This window comes from Mirounga angustirostris, unplaced genomic scaffold, assembly GCF_029215605.1.
Source record: "Mirounga angustirostris isolate CCGP_5_RB_7025 unplaced genomic scaffold, mMirAng1.0.hap1 SCAF_14, whole genome shotgun sequence".
Classification (NCBI taxonomy): Eukaryota; Metazoa; Chordata; class Mammalia; order Carnivora; family Phocidae; genus Mirounga; species Mirounga angustirostris.
Window position 1 is genome coordinate 58,417,288 of NW_026991722.1, and position 17,019 is coordinate 58,434,306.

General features: G+C 40.1%; 1 protein-coding gene across 4 annotated transcripts in view; it reads left to right on the forward strand.

Moving 5' to 3' along the window:
- Positions 1-896: 896 nt before the first annotated feature.
- The window catches only part of RALBP1 (ralA binding protein 1), a 66,214-nt gene continuing 50,091 nt past the window's right edge, over positions 897-17,019 (forward strand). The window contains exon 1 of one of the 4 annotated variants that reach the window (XM_064577919.1): positions 897-1,054. The gene's annotated coding sequence lies outside the window, so the exon portion shown is untranslated. Of the gene's footprint in view, positions 1,055-1,421; positions 1,579-13,682; positions 13,821-17,019 lie in introns of those variants that run through there. The other 3 variants (XM_064577922.1, XM_064577918.1, XM_064577920.1) reach the window with 3 other exon arrangements.

Below are 17,019 nucleotides of genomic sequence, written 5' to 3' on the forward strand. Positions count from 1 at the left end.
TGTCCACATAGCGATTTCAAGCAAGGGCTCAATAATGCCCAACTCAGGTCAGTGCCTATCCCTTGGCCCAATTAGTGTTGCTAGAAGCAGAGTATTATTAACTGGCATTGTGACATGCCCATCTCAGTGGGTCAGAGGACACTCTTCTGTTGCCAGAGGGGTTAAAGAGAAAGCTTCTCAAGCAGTCAGAAAACAATGGCTACCACAGACCATGTTGGTATCTAATTGTAGGAGGCTCCTCAAAGTCAGGCTTAGGGGGCTGAGTAGAAAACATGTACAAGGAAGAGACCTATTGTCAGATCTGTCAGCTTATCTGGGAGTAGGACGGATTACGTAGGTTAATCTACATTATACAATGAAGTTCTAAAAAGAGTATTGCACGTAGGAATGGAAGTAATTGGGAAGGGCATTTATCCCAAATCATATTTTTCCCCTAATAATCAGCCAACTTTTATAAAACAAGAACACTTCAAAAGACCCGATTTCGAGCCATGTAGTAGCAGAAAAATTCTTCAAGTTTTGCTTAGGATTCCTGGGGGGGAATTTAGTTATTTTCAGCCTTTCCCACGATTCAGTTATTTCTGCAACCTAAACATGCGGCTGGACAGTTCTATTTCAGGTGTTCCTTTGCAATTATTGAGCCAGAGAGGGCGGTGGAAGACAGCCCCACACCCCAGCTCGAACCAGGGGCTGGCCCTTGTCAACACCCATTTTAGGAATTCTCAGCAGGCTCCCGACACAGAGTTCTATGCAAGTTTCTCCTCCGAGGCCCTAGGCGCTTCCTTTAACGAAAGCCCACAGCAAAAGTCCCCACCCCAAGCAAAAGATTCCCCACCCAGTCCAAGACTGGGAAGATGCCCCACCCAGCGGTAGGCTGGGCCGGCCTCCTAGGCTGGTTTAACTGGTTAGGACGACCGAAGCCTGCTGGCACAAAAGATCTGCACTTCGGGAGCTGAGGAGCAGCCGGCTAGAACGTGGAGAGGAAAGCTCTTTCCTTTCTCAAGACCACCGCAGGCGATGCCTTCCAGCAGTCTTCACTGTTAACTTGCTCGGGGTAGGTGTTATATCCCACCCAGTCCCCCAAGACCAGGAACTGCGCAGGCGCCCGCTGAGCACTAGCGCGGCGCATTCTCTCGCGTGCTCCCTCAGTATCCTCAGCGAGCTTCTGGGCCGAAGGAATCACGGTGCTTCCTGGGTGTTGTAGTGTCCTTCCTCGACGAAGGGCCCTCACGTAAACTGGGCGATGGGCGCCCGAGAACTACGCCTCCCAGCGTGCTGCGCGCGAGGGCACAGGGCGTTTGCCCTTGACGGCTTTAGCCGTCAGCCCAGAGAGGAGGACCCGGGAAGCCGGCAGCGGCGGGAGGAGGGAATGCGCGTGCGCGTTGGGCCGGCTCGTCGCGTTCTGTCCCAATCATTGTAAACAGGCGGAGGCTGGGGCGGGGTGGGAATGGGGCGCCCGAGGCCGGCTAGGGGCACAGCGCAGGAGGCGTCTACGGTGGCTGCGGCGGTACCGTGAGCGCGAGGAGGCGGAGGCGGCGGCTGCGGCGGGGGCGGGTTGTCGCGCGGCGGCAGGCACAGGTCAGTGGCGGTCAGCGGTGGCGTGCGGGGGTCGTAGCGGTGCCCATCGCGTGCCCGGGGAGCCCTCTGCGCACCCACCTCGCAGCGACGTCTGTCAGGCATCTTGCGGGGCTGGGCGCTCGCCGCGCGCGGAGCTGGAGTTGGGGGTGGGGGGCGTGGCTGCCCCGAGTGCGGGTTCATCCCGGGCAGGCTTCTCCCCAGTTCTCGCCCCGTTGCCGGCCGTTCCTCCCACTTGCCAGCCGGGCTTCCCTCGTGGCATCCGCATTTGTGATTTGGTGCTCTCGGGGTCCGGAGGAGGAGAGTCGGGAACCGGGCCCCTCCCCACTTGAGTCTCCAGGCCTTAGGGCAGCTCTTGGGCACCGGAAAGGAGGAGAGGGGACTCTATCTTTTATATAATCACTATTTTTTTTAAATCGCACCCGGAATATTTACCCGTCTCCAGGACTTGCCCAGTGGACGAGGAAAAGGTTCTTGATGTTTCCCACCGCTGGTACGGAAGCAGTGGGGCTCCTTTGGGTGCTGCGGTCTTTCGTTCAGGTTTCATTGCGAATGGACGAACAGATCCTGGAGTTGAGAATTCTTTTTACAACTCATTTTCAAGTATGCTTGTGCCAAAATGTTCTTATTGAGGTCACCTTTTTTCTTTTTAAAAATTTATCGTTATGAGAGTGAAACAGGTTTTACAAAATATTCCACACCCCAAGTCTTAACCTGAAATAATTACGGTGTTTCGAGTTTTGGGATTCATTACTTCAGAGCCTCCCTCTTGACCAAGCAGCTTGTTTCCTCTAAGGCCTAGTAGAGTTCTTGAAAATAATTAAAATGTTAACTCGAGATATTTTGAATGTGTATTGTAGGAGTACAGTCGTTTGGATGCAGTTCACCCACCATCTAGCCTCATTAGAAAAGCTTTCACTGAATGGTTTGTAGAGTGGAGTGGGCATGTTCACATGCTGCAGCACTTTCCGTAGCATTCCATCATACTTGGCAGTTTTCATAAAGTATTTAAGTGGTGATAAGGAGCAAGCTCACTTTTGGTTTGGTGATTATGGAGGCAGCACTTCTAAATGAAAAAATGGGACTGTGAGTAATAAAAGTAACCTCACTTGATGCCTTCCTAGTTGTCTTGGTGATTTGATAGTTCCTTTCTGAGTGTTTCTGAAAATGAGTAATTGCTGTAAACTGTACTGGCAGTAGGAGAGGTAGGAAGGAAGTTAGAGTGGTTCCCACTTTTCTGAGTGACCCATAGATTTAAGTGGGGTAGACTAGTTTAACAGGAACCACTGAGAAGTAATTCTTTGAACAAAGTATCTTGAAGCAATATGACATAATTTGCTCTCTCTTCAAAATAGTATCTCTCATTTTAGATCTAATTTAGGAAACTAGAAGTGTTATCAGAAAATGAATATTAACTTTAATTTGTACACTTGTATTTGCACAGATGTTTGCTTGGCCAGGGGAGACTGGGCTTGAACATAACCCAAAAGTGTGTTCTTTCTTTTTTGAAAGAAAATTCCTGATAGAAACTTAAGTTCGTATATGTGGAAGGAACGAGGAAGAATGCAGGTCATTTAGTTAGTATAGAGGAGTTACTCTATAGCAGGTACTATGCCGGGTGAAGAGAACTTACAGATGGATTAGGCAGTGACCCTGCTTTCTGGGTGATAAGGCTTTATCTCTTACTTGAACTGTTCTCAAGTACAATATGTTTTTAAGATTACTTTGGAGAGAAAGTATGGGGGTATAGAGGGTGTACAAAGGAGATAGTGATCAGTTTCCTAAGGGAAGAGAAGGAGAGATTGAGGAAGGTGGCGGTGGTAAGGAAAATATGTATAGGAGGGGATGAAAACAGTTAGGTTGAAGGAACAGTGTGAACAGAAGCACAGGAGTCTAAGCCTCCATAATGAGTTGTAGGATCTGCAGGTGTAGCTAGTAGGCAGGGGCCAAATTATGGATAGTCTTACGCACAGTTGAAGTAGTTTCAACTTTTATCTTGGAAGCAAATACAAGTCACTGAGACAGGTTAAAGAAAACAGAAGCCTAAGCCAGCTCAGCCCATTTTAACTCCCTGCTGTGTGTCACATTAGGTACTTAATGCTTTATGTCCTTAAACTTGAAGGTTTAGGCATGACTGAGGCAGAAAATGAGGGAAACAAGGGGCGCCTGGGTGGCTCAATTGGTTAAGCACTCAGGTCATGATCCCAGGGTCCTGGGTTCAAGCCCCACATTGGGCTCCCTGCTCAGCAGGAAGTCTGTTTCTCCCTCTCCCTCTGCAGTTCCCCCTGCTTGTGCTCTCTCGCTCTCTGTCAAAGAAATAAATAAAATCTTAAAAAGAAAAAAAGAAAATGAGGGAAACGAACTTAAGGCAGAAGGAATGCTGGATGTGATTAGAGAGAGCATGGAACACTTTGCAGAGCTGGAAGTTGTTCTCTGCAACTTTAACATTGGGTTTATGGTGGTAAGTAGCACATGAGGCTGCACAGATCGGTCCTTGAGTATTGCATGACATTCTAAGGATTCTAGAATTTTTTCCCTATAGGTAATAATAGAGTTTATGAATTTTAATCAGGAAAGAGTCATGATAAGGTTTTCCTCTTAGATCATTCTGGTATTGTAGAGTGCAGATTTCAGAAGGGATGGAGGGAAGATGAGGCAGGGTGCAGAAAGACTGGTTAGGAGTTTTTGTAATAATTGAGATGACAAGGCCCTAAACTAAGAGTCGTGGAGATACAAAGGGGTAGGTTAACAGTACAGTACAAACAGTACAAAAACATTTAGAAGGTAGGATCCATAGGATTCAGTTACAATTGGATTTTAACTTGGGTCATTGAATAGACAATGGTAGAGTACAGTTGACCCTTGAACAATGTGGGGGTTAGGGGTGCTGACCCCTCTTGCAGTCTAAAATCCATGTATAACTTTTAACCACCCCCAAAACTTAACTACTCAACTACTGTTGACTGGAAGCCCTACAGATAAAGTCAATTAACACATATTTTATATGTTATATGTATTATATGTGTTCTTACAGTAAAGCTAGAGAAAAGAAAATGTTACTGAAATCATAAGGAAGAAAAAGTATGTTTACAGTACAGTACTGTATTTATTGAAAAAAGACCACATCTGAGTAGCCCCACAGAGCTCAAACCCATGTTGTTCAAGGGTCAACTCTACTGAGACAGAGGAAGAGGAGCAAGCTTGGGGAGTAAAAGTATTTTAGCTTTTGGATCTATCGAGTGGGAGTAGTCTATGAAACATCCAGGTGGAAACATTAGCTACAGAGTTGGGTGTGGGTTTGGAGTCGAAGAGAGAGGTCTTGCTATGAGAGTCAGCAGGCTATATTATAGGTAGTAGCTGAAACCTTTGATTTACGTGATACCATGTAGGAAGAGTTTACTGATGGAGACTAGTTCTGAAAATAGACAATGGAGAACATTTATTTATTTATTTAAAAATTTTATTTATTTATTTGACAGAAAGAGACATAGCGAGAGAGGGAGCACAAGCAGGGGGAGTGGGAGAGGGAGAAGCAGGCTTCCCCGTGGAGCAGGGAGCCCAGTGTGGGGCTCGATCCCAGGACCCTGGGATCACGACCTGAGTCGAAGGCAGACGCTTAACGCCTGAGCCACTCAGGCGCCCCAGTGGAGAACATTTAAAGCCAAATTGAGGAAGACCTGGAAAGGGAAATTCCTATGTGTTTAGAGATGCAGAGAAATCATGAGAAAATGTCATAGAAGCCAAAATGGAATCATTTCAAAAGGAAGCTATCCTTCACAACCAACTCCAGAAAAAAATAAAAATTTTTTAAAAAGGAAGCGATACTTCAGATGCTTTGAGAAGTTGAATAAGACAAGGATTATTAGGAGTCTGTTGAATTTGATAACTAAGTAAGAGCAAGTTTGTAACATTCTACCTAATGCTGCCATTTGGGGAAGGAGCTAGTTTCTTTGAATTGAGAAGTTAATGGGAGATCAGAGAGTGAAGAAAGAAAATGTGGATTAGTTTAAGAATAAACAAATCTTAGCTGTGAAGAGAAGAATGGAAAGAGGTGTTAGATGGTAAAAAGGGTTAAGAGAGCGATTTTTAACATGCCAAAGACTTGAACCTGCTTTTTTCTTATGACAGTTTAATTGAAATGTACTTTATATAATGTAAAATTCATCCTCTTAAAGTGTACAATTCAGTGGTTTTTAGTATATTCACAGAATTGTGCAGCCATCTCCACAGTCAACTCTAGAACGTTTTCATTACCTCAAAAAAGAAACCTTTTACTCATTTTCAATCACTCACCATTCCCTCTCTTCCAACCCATTAGCAGCCACTGATCATCTCCTGTCTCTGGATTTGCCTCTTCTGGACATTTCATATACATGGAATCACATATATGATCATTTGTGACTGACTTCCTTTACTCAGTATAATGTTTTCAGGGTTTATCCATATTATAGCATATGTCAGGACTTCATGTCTTTTTATTGCCAAATAATCTTTCATTGCCTGGTTACACCATGTTTTGTTTATCCATTGATCAGTTGATGACTATTTGAGTTGTTTCTACTTTATGGCTTTTGTGAGTAATGCTGATATGAATATTCATGTGCAAGTTTTTGTATGGATGTATGTTGCTCCTAGGTGTATACCAAGGAATAGAATTGCTGGATCATATGGCTACTCTTATGTTTTAACATTTTGAGGAACTGCCAAACTGTTTCCCAAAGCAACTGCACCATTTCATTATGCAGTGTAAGGATTGTGATATCTCCACATCTTCACCAACACTTGTTATTTTCTGGCTTTTAAAATTTTAGCTGTTCTAGTGGGTGTGAATTGGTATCTCATGGTGGGTTTGATTTGATGATGATGACCATCTTTTCATGTGCTTGTTGGCCATTTGTCTGTCTTCTTTGGAAAAATATCTATTCAGGTTCTTTGCCCTAAACCCCTAAAATTGGGTGGTTGTCTTTTTGTTGTTGAGTTTTAAGAGTTCCTTTATATATTCTGGATGTTAGACCCTTATCAGAATATGATGTGCAAATATTTTCTTCCATTCTTTAGGTTCCCTTTTTACTTTCTTGATAATACCCTCTGATGTACAAAATTTTTAAATTTTGATGAAATACAGTTTTTCCATTTTTTTCTTTCGTTACTCATGATTTCGTGTCATATCTAAGAATTCATTGTCAAATCCAAGGATCTGAAAATTCACGCTGTACTCTTCTAAAAGTTTTTTGGTTTTAGTGTTTATATTTGGGTGTTGATTCATTTTGAGTGAACTTTTGTTCTGAGGTATGGGTCCATTTTCTTGCTTGTGGAAATCCAGTTGTTTCATCCCCATCTGTTGAAATGACCATTCTTTTCCCATTGAATAGTCTTGACACCCTTGTTGATAATCAGTTGACCATAGATGTTTGGGTTTATTTCTGGACTCTCAAATCGATTCTATAGGTCTATATGTTTACACTAATGCCAGTACCACATTGTTTTGGTTACTCTAGTTTTGTAGTACCTTTTGAAATCAGGAAGTGTGAGTCTTCCAACTCTGTTCTTTTTATTTTTTGTGTGTGGCTATTTAGGGCCCGTTGCAATTCCATATTAAACTGAGGATCAACTTTTCCATTTCTGCAAAAGAGATTGTTGAAATTTGATAAGAGTTTACATTGAGTCTATATATCCCTTTGAGTTACAGCAATACTTTGCTACTTTCAATCTGTGAAAAGGCTGTAATCTCTATGTTGTACCTTTTACCCTTGCAAATGGAATTTTTTTTTCTTTAATTTCATTTTTGGAATGTTTGGTTCTAGTGTGTGGATATGTAGTTTATTTTCTGTCTTCATCTTGTATCCTATAATTTTGTGAAACTCATTAGCTCTAATAATTTCCTAGTATATTCTTACGGGTTTTCTGTGTAAGATCATGTCATCTGTGAATGAATAGAGACAGTTTTACTTCTTCCTTTCCAATGTGAATGCATTTTATTTTATTTTAAAGATTTTATTTATTCATATAACGGAGAGAGAGCATGCACATGAACGGGTGCAGGGGGGAGAGGGAGCAGACTCCCTGCTGAGCAGGGAGCCCGATGGGGGCTTGATCCCAGGACCCGGAGATCATGACCTGAGCTGAAGGCAGATGCTTAACCAGTTGAGCCACCCATGCGCCCCTGCATGCATTTTATTAATTAATTTTTTTTCATAATTGCCATTGCTTGAACTTCCAGCTCAGTGTTGAATAGAAGTGACAGGGGCAAACCTCTTTGTCTTGTTCCTGGTCTTAGGAGGAAAGCTTGCAGTCTTTCACCATTAACTGTAATGTTAACTGTGGGTTTGTCACTGATGCCCTCTATCAGTTGCCTTCTATCCATAGTTTGTCAGATGTTCTGTCAAATGTTTGTTAATATTTCTGCATATTTTTTAATTAAAACATTTCTATTATTGATTTTCAGTGTCATTTCATTGTGGTCAGAGAACATAACTTTGTGTGCTTTCAATCTTGTAAACTTTATTCAGGTTTGTTTGTGGCCTAACATATGATCTGTGTTGAAGAATGTTCCAGTGCACTTGAGATGAATCTGTTTTTTTATGCTGTTGTTGAGTGGAGTGTTCTGTAGATGTCTGTTAGGTCTAGTTTGTTTAAAGTATTGTTCAAGTCTTCTCTTTCCTTTTTGGTGTTCTGTCTAGTTGGTCTGTCCATTATCAAAAGGGGGATATTGAAGTCTTCAACTATTGTTGAACTGCTTCTCCTTTCAATTTAGTCAGGTTTTTGTTCCATGTCTTTTAGGGGTATGTTATTAGGTGCATATACATTTTTAATTGTTATCTTGTTGACACACCTACCCTTTTATTATTATGTAATATTCTTTGTCTCTTGTAATAAATTTTGTCCTAAAGTTTATTTTGTTTGGTATTAGTATAGTCAATCATCCCAGCTCTCTTTTGGTTACTGATTGCATGAAGTATCTTTTTCCATCCTTTTACTTTCTTTTTTAAATTTAATTTTTAAAGATTTTTTATTTATTCATTTGAGAGAGAAAGAGCACATGAAAGCACGAGCAGTGGGGAGGGTCAGACAGAGAGGGAGAAGCAGACTCCGTGCTGAGCAGGGACCCTGATGCAGGGTTCAGTCCCAGGACTGTGGGATCATGACCCAAGGCAAAGGCAGACGCTCAGCTGACTGAGCCACCCAGGCACCCCCACCCTTTTACTTTCAACTCGTCTATTAGAACTTGAGCCTCCTGTGGGCAACATATAGTTGGATCTTTTTAAAAAAAAACAAAAACAAAAACGTTTTGCCACTATCTGCTTTTTCATTTTGGGAATTTAACTTATTTACCTTTAAAGTAACTACTGATTAGGAGGAACTTCAGGCCTATTGTGGTTTGTCTTCTATATATTTTATATCTTTTTTATTCTTCAGTTCTTCCGTTACTACCTTCTATGTTTCTTTGCAGTGTATTTTAATACCTTATATCTTATTTACTATATATTTTTGAGTTATTTCTTAGTGGTTGCCCTGGGATTACAATTAACATTTTAATTTGTAATAGTCTGGTTCAGGTTAATACCAGTTTAATTTCAATAGTGTATAAAAACTGTACTCCTATAGCTCCACTCACCCTTATGGTGCTTTTGTCACAAGTTGTGTCTTTATACATTGTATGCCCATCTGATTTAAAATTGTTGCTTTATGCAGTTGTCATTCAAATCAGAAAGGAGAAAAGAGATACAAACAAAAAATACATTTTAAAAAATTTTTTAAAGATTTTATTTGAGAGAGAGAGCATGCATGCGTGCACAAGTTGGGGCAGAGGCAGAGGGAGAGGGACAAGCAGACTCCTGGCTGACAGGGAGCCCAATGCAGGGCTTGATCCCAGGACCCTGAGATCATGACCTCAGCTGAAGTGAGACACTTAACTGACTGAGCCACCCAGGCGCCCTGGAAAATACATTTATACTGTCTTTTGAAATTGATGTGTCTTTTATATTTACCTATGTAGTTACTTTTACCAGTGTTCTTTATTTCTACATGTGGATTCAAGTTAATTACTGTCTAGTGTCCTTTTCATTTCAGCATGAAGGACTCACTTTAGCATTTCTTGTAGGATAGATCCATTAGCAATGAATTCATTCAGATTTTCTTCCTCTGAGAATGTATTTTTTTTCGTTCAATTTTGAACGATAATTTTACAAGATAAAGATTCTCATGACCCTGAGACTCGACAGTGTTTTTTCCTTCCAGTACTTTGATTATGTCATTCCACTGTCTTCTGGCCTTTATGGTTTCTGATGAGAAGTCAGCTGTTAATGATATTGTGAGGATCCCTTGTATGTGATGAGTCACTTCCTTCTTGCTTCTTTCAAGATTCTCTGTCTTTGAACTGTTTGATGAAGATGTGCCTCAGTGTGAATTTCATTGAATTTCTTCTGCTTGGAGTTTGGTGAACTTCTTGGATATATAGATTAATATATTTCATTAAGTTTGAGACATTTTTAGCCACTATTTCTTCAAATATTTCTGCTCTTTCCTCTCTCTCCTCTCCTTTTGGGACTGCCATTATGCTTGGTGTGCCAGATGGTATCCCACAAATCTCTTAGGCTCTCTTATATTTTCTCCATTAATTTTTATGTCCAATCCCCAGGCTGATATATTTCAGTTGACCTATCTTTAAGATCACTGGTTCTTTGTCCTGCCTTCTCAGATCTGCTGTTGAGCCTGTGCAGTGAATTTTTCATTTCAGTTATACTTTTTAACTCCAGGATTTCTATTTGATTGTTTTAAAAATAATTTCTATCTCTTTATTAATATTCTTCATCTGGTGAGACAGAGTTCTTACGCTTTCCTTTAGTTCTTTAGACATAATTTCCTTTTGTTTTTGAACATACTTAAAACAGATTTAAAGTCGTTGTCCAGTAAGTATAATGTCTGGGATTCCTTAGGGAGAGTTTCTAGTGATTGATCTTTTCTCCTGTGTATGGGCTCTTCCTTCTTGTTTCTTTACAGGCATGTAATTTTTGTTGAAATTGGACATTTTGAGTATTACAATATGGTAGCTGTGGAAATTAGGCTCCTCTTTCCCCAGAGATGTGGCTGCTTGTTGTAGCTGTTGTTAGTTTGTTTAAGAACTTTTCTGAACTAGTTTTGTAAAGTATACATTCTTTGTCATGTGTGCCCATCAAAGTTTGTGTCTGTGTTCTGTCAGCTAATGATTGGACAGGTATTTCCTTAAACATTTGGTACCAAAAATGTCTCCCAGTGTCTTCAGAAGGGTGTTGTGCTTATGTTGGAATATTTTATTCCCTGAGCACTCAGCCACTTTACAACTCTGGTTAGCCTTAATTTACTGTTTGTATAGAGGTCAAGCTCACCCAGAAGTGAGAGTCTAGGGACTTCTTGGGTAGGATAAACTCAGTGAAATCCACGCCGAGAATCTTAATCAAACAGTTGAAAGACAAAGACAAAGAGAGAATCTTGAAAGAAGCAGGAGTGAAGTGACTCCTCACATACAAGGAATCCTCAGTATCATTTAACAGCTGACTGTTCCGACTTCTTAGCAGAAACCATAAGAGGCCAGGAGGTGGTGGGATGACATATTAAAGTCCTGAAAGAAAAAAACTGTCAACCAACAGCTGGCAAAATTTCTGGGCATGTGCACAGCCCTAGGCATACATGTTGTGTCCTAGATTCCCAGAAATCTGTTGAAGCTGTTCAAGGTCCTTATTTCTCAAAATATCTCATTGCCCAGCCTTTCTTCCCAAGGTTTTTGGTCAGTTTGTTTGCACCAACTGTTATTCATTGTGTCAGGCAGCAAGCGCAGAAAACGTCTGCTTGTATATGTTTTTAACAAACATCCTTTGTGTCCTATAGTAGTGGCTTTAGCTTGGGGGAAGTCTGAGTTAGCAGCATTAGGTGAGTTAAAGCAAGACTTTTTCACACATCTTCCAGGGAGCCATTAGATTGGTAAAACAAATGATTTCAGTTTGTTTGTAAATGAGATTTGTTTCGCTCTACCAGTACTAGGAATGTGGGCTGTTGTTTTCACAGCCACCACTGAGCTGGGGAGCCCAGGATAGGACGAGAGTAAGTTAAATGCCACAAAGCTCTATGTTCTTACCAAGATTTAGCTGTTTTTCTTGAATCAGTACCCCTTGGATTGCTACAAGCTTTTGGTTAGTTTCTGGTGTTCTGGAAAAGTTGATTCTGGCAGTTTTCAGTTGCTTTTGCTGTTTCTTGTGCCAGCATTTTGCCAACATTACTCCATCTGTTTATCATACTACACTTGTTTTTAGGCTACCTGTATTAATATAGTTCAAGTGAATTTCATATTTCACGTAGCATACAGTGGGTCAGTATATTCTCTTTCTCAGTGCTTTATTTTTCAAGGATTTTAAGTGCTTAAAGAGATGCAATATAAATAAAGGTTTTCTGGCTGTTAGTAAACACTACAATAAGCACCCTTTAATTACATTTTTGCTTACTTTGTGTATTCAAGGATAAGGTTTTGACAGTGGAATTGCAAGGTGAGAATATTAGTTTTTGATAGGTTTTGCTAAATTGCCCTTTTAAATGTATCAGTTTACACTTTTACCAGTAGTGTCTTCACCTTTCCATTATTGGGTATTAGACTTGTTCACCTTCAGGAAATTTGTGGTTGAAAAAGAGTATCTCTTTAATTTCCTATTCCTTCATTTTTAAAATATCTTTTTAAAAAAGATTTATTTATTTATTTTAGAGAGCAAGAGAGAGTGGGGGGTAGGGATGGAGGGAGAGGGAGAGAGAGAGAATCTTAGGCAGATTACCCCCTGTGCATGGAGCCTGATGTGGGGCTTGATCTCACAACCCTGAGATGATGACCTGAGCCAAAATCAAGAGTCAGATGCTTAATTGAGCCACCCAGGCACCTCCATTTTTAAAATGTCTTTTTTGTGTATTTTGTGTTTATATGTTCTATCTTTTTTTTTTTTTTTTAAGAAAATTTTATAAAGTATTTGTCATGTTCTAGGGGGCGCCTGGGTGGCTCAGTTGGGTGTCCGATTCTTGATTTCAGCTCAGGTCGTGGTCTCAGGGTTGTGAGATTGAGCCCTGTGACAGGCTCTGCACTCAGTGGGGAGTCTCCTGGATTTCTCTCTCCCTCCCCCGCCCCCGTTTGTGCACTCTCTCTCAAGTAAATAATTAAAAAAATATATATATTTGCCATGTCTAGTGCCAGTATTTTTTTTCCAAGTTTCTTCGTGGCTTTTTAAATTTGTTTATGATGGGGTGCCTGGGTGGCTCAGTCAGTTAAGCATCTGACTCTTGCTTTCAGCTCAGGTCATGATCTCAGGGTCATGAGATCGAGTTCTATGTTGGGCTTGGTGCTTAGCGGGGAGTCTGCTTGAGATTTTCTCTCTCTCCCTCCCCCCTGCCCCCTGCTTGTGCATTTGTGCTTACTGTCTCTCTCAAAATCTTTTTAAAAATGTTAATGATTTGTAATAAAACTATGAAAGAATTTATGATGTTTTAAAAATGTACTTAAGATTTTTTGAAGGGTTTTCAAATGGACAATCAAAGAGAAAAGGCAGAAAAAGTTTTGTTTTTCATAGTCTTGTAAGGGGGAGAAATACAGTTTAGAAAATCTCAAGCTTTGTCCAGACATCTTTATGCTCTTGCTTTTTTAGCACAATTAAATATTGGCTAATATTACTGCTTACTGAGTACCTACTGGATATGAAGGATTTCATTTTATTTAATCTTGGCAATGCCTTGCCAGATGTCAACATTGCTTTGTACGGATAAGGAAATTTGGTCCCTGAAAGGTGATGGCATTCAGTTAAAACCCATAGCTATGTTCCAGACAGAGCTAAGATTTGAATCCAGATCATCTCTCAGACTCCAGAGCCCATATACTTCCTATTTACCAAATTCTCTCTCCATCAGGATATTTCCCAGTTTCCTTACAGAGAGAAGGGGGCCTGGGTGATAATACAATTGTGTTTTTCTCAGCCATTAAAAGATACTACCAAAGGAATAGCATTTCTTTTATGTTCTTGCAGACATGTTTTATACACATACAAAGAAAGTTGTATGTATAAATATGTATACTTTTAAAAAAGATTTTATTTATTTTAAAGAGAGAGAGTGTGCATGCATGAGCAGGAGGAGGGGCAGAGGGAGAGAGAGAATCTCAAGCAGACTCCACACTGAGCCTGGAGCCTGACGCAGGGCTGGATCCTATGGCCCTGAGATCACGACCTGAGCTGAAATCACAGGTAGGTGACCCAGTCGACTGAGCCACCCAGGTGCTCCTAAGTGTGTATACATCCTATTCTAAACAGGTGTTTTTTTTGTTTGTTTGTTTTTTAAAGATTTATTTATTTTAGAGAGAGCATGCAGTGGTGAGGGGCAGGGGGAGAGGGAGAGAAAGAATCCCAAGCAGACTCCTGGCTAATCGAGGAGCTCAATGCAGAGCTCAGTCTCATGACCCTGAGATTATGACCTGAGCCAAAATCAAGAGCTGGCTGCCCAACCAACTGAGCTACACAAGCACTCCACTATTCTAAACAGTTGTAATACATGGAGTGAGGGAATCTGTATTTGTTGAGCACTTGCTGTGTGCCAGGTACTAGGCCTATTTATATTTGAGTGAAGTCCTTAAAACTGGTTGCCTTGAAAAGTTGTATAAATACTTAAAAGTGAAGCTGTTACATAAAAGGTTATTGAAAACAAAAATACTAGTAAAACTCATTTGGAATTGCTTTCAGAGCTAATACCATGATGTAATGAAGTATGGCAGTTCATTATGAATTGAACATTAAATTAATTCAAAAGCACTAAAAATTGAGAGGCAGATATTGTGACAACTTGAGAATAAAACTGCATACTATTGCCATTGTTTAAAAATGGGGTGTGTTTGTCAGTTATAGAAACAGTGTTGTGTGACCAGGACTTTCCTCTTAACCTTTTCGTAAGTAAGAATGTTTCACCAACTTGCCAGTGATGGGTGCCTTTAGATAAATATAGTTGGATAAGGAGCTACTAAAGAGAAAAAAGAGATCTGGGGAAGATGAGGAAAGAAAACTCCCCTTCCCTATACTGGGAAGAAGACTTTGTAAGGAAGATTCATACATTATAGATGTAATTTTAAGATGTTGATAATTTTAAGTAGTTTCTTCTAAAGTTGAAATAGTGAATCAAGAACTTTGACTTTCTGCTTAGGAAAATTATGGGAAACAAGTGTGAATATAAAACTGGAGAAAAGGCTCATTGAGGTCCATTTTGTTATCCTACTAGTATGGTAACAAACAGTTGAAAAGCAGCAGATACCATCTAAGTTTTTCAACTTAAGTTTAGCATTTTAAGAAAAGGTATATTATGAGTATATTATAGTCTTAAATGTGTATCTAATATATATTTATACTCTTATTTGGTATTTACTGAATATAAATAATACTCTTATTTGGTATTTCAGTATTAATATACTTTTAACTGTATATTAAAGAGTATATTATGACATTAAATTTAGCTTCCTCAGGTTTTCCTAACATTACTTTTTTTTTTTTTTAAAGAAAATTTAAAGCAGTTTTAGGTTCAGAGCAAAATTGAGCAGAAGATAGAAAGATTTCCCATATATCCCCTGCCCCCACACATGCATAGCCTCCCCCATTATCAGCACCCCCCCCACCGCCCCCCCCCACCAGAGTGGTACATGTTATGCTTGATGACGCTACGTTGACACATCATAATCACCCAGTCCATAGTTATATTAAAGCCCACTCTTGGTGTTGTACATTTTCTGGGTTTGGACAAATACATAATGACATGTATCTGTCATTATGGTATCACACAGTGTTTTCACTGCCCTAAAAGTCCTTTGTGCCCTGCCTGTTCTTCCTTCCCTGCCTCCTCCACCAGCCATAGCAACCATTGATCTTTTAGCAGTTTCCATAGTTTTACCTTTTCCAGAATGTCTAATAGGAATCCGTACAGTATGTAGCCTTCTTAGATTGGCTTCTTTCACTTAGTAGTAGGCACTTAAAATTTTTCCTCCATTTAAGATTTTACTCATTTATTTTTAGCACTGAATTCTGTTGTCTGGATGTACCACAGTTTATCCGTTCACTTACCAAAGGATATCTTGGTTGCTTTTAAGTTTTGGCAATTATGAATAAATGTAATTCTCTTAAGTTAGCTGCCATAAACATCTTTTTTTTTTTTTTTTAAGAGAGAGAAGGCAAGAGAAAGCTAGTGTGTGTGTGTGCAAATGGGGGCAGGGGGATGGGGACAGAGGGCAAGGCGGGGGGGGAGAGGGGAGAGAGAATCCCAAGCAGACCCCATGCTGAGCATGATCATGACCTGAGCTGAAACCAAGAGTCCAGTGCTTAGTCAACTGAGCCCCCAGGTGCCCCAGCTGCCATAAACATCTTATGTATATGTTTTTGTGTGTTTGTAAGTTCTGTCAACTCATTTCGGTAAATACCAAAACACCAAAGGAGTGTGATTGCTTTAGTTTTATTGGAAACTGCCAAGCTGTTTTCCAAAGTGACTGCCATTTTGCATTCCCACCACCGCTGAATAAGAATTCCTTTTGCTCCATACCCTTACCAACATTTGGTTTTGTCAGTGTTTTGGATTTTGGGCATTCTAATAGGTATGGTTCTTTTTTTGGTAGTTTTTTTAAATTGAGGTATAAGTGATATATAACATTATATTTATTTCAGGTGTACAATGTAGTGATTCCATATTTGTATACATTGCGAAATGATCACAAGAAGCCTAATGAACATCCATCCCCATACGTAGTTACAAGAACATTTTTTTAAAGAAAAATAATTTTTTAAAAGATTTTATTTATTTATATGGGAGAGAGAAACAGACCATGAACAGGGAGAGGGGCAGAGGGAGAAGCAGGCTCCCCACTGAGCAGGGAGCCCGATGCAGGGCTTGATCCCAAAACCCTGAGATCATGACCTGAGTCGAAGGCAGACATTTAACTGACTGAGCCACCCAGGCACCCCTAAAGCAAAATAATTTTTTAAAAATCTAGATTTGTTTTATCAGGTTCATCAATTTACAGTTCCCTAGTGACATGATATGGAGCATTTTCCATGTTTGTCATTTATATATCTTCTTTGGTGTCTTCTGGTCTTTTGCCGATTTTTAAATTGGCTTGTTTTCTTATTGTTGAGTTTCAAGAGTTCTTTGTACCTAACAGTCCTTTATTATAGTGTAGTCTTTTATGAATATTTTTTTCCAGTCTGTGGCTTGTCTTCTCATTCTTGGTCTTAAGTCTCTTAATATTTATATTCACTCTCCCACTCTCCCCTCTTCCCCTCTCTTTTTCTTGCAAATTATTAACTAAAGAAACTAAATTAAATTTTATACCCTATAGATTTTGAGTCTTAATCAATTAGTTTAAGGTTTTGTTTGCTTATTTTTGCAAGGCTGGTGTGTGTATCTATCAGAGAGCAC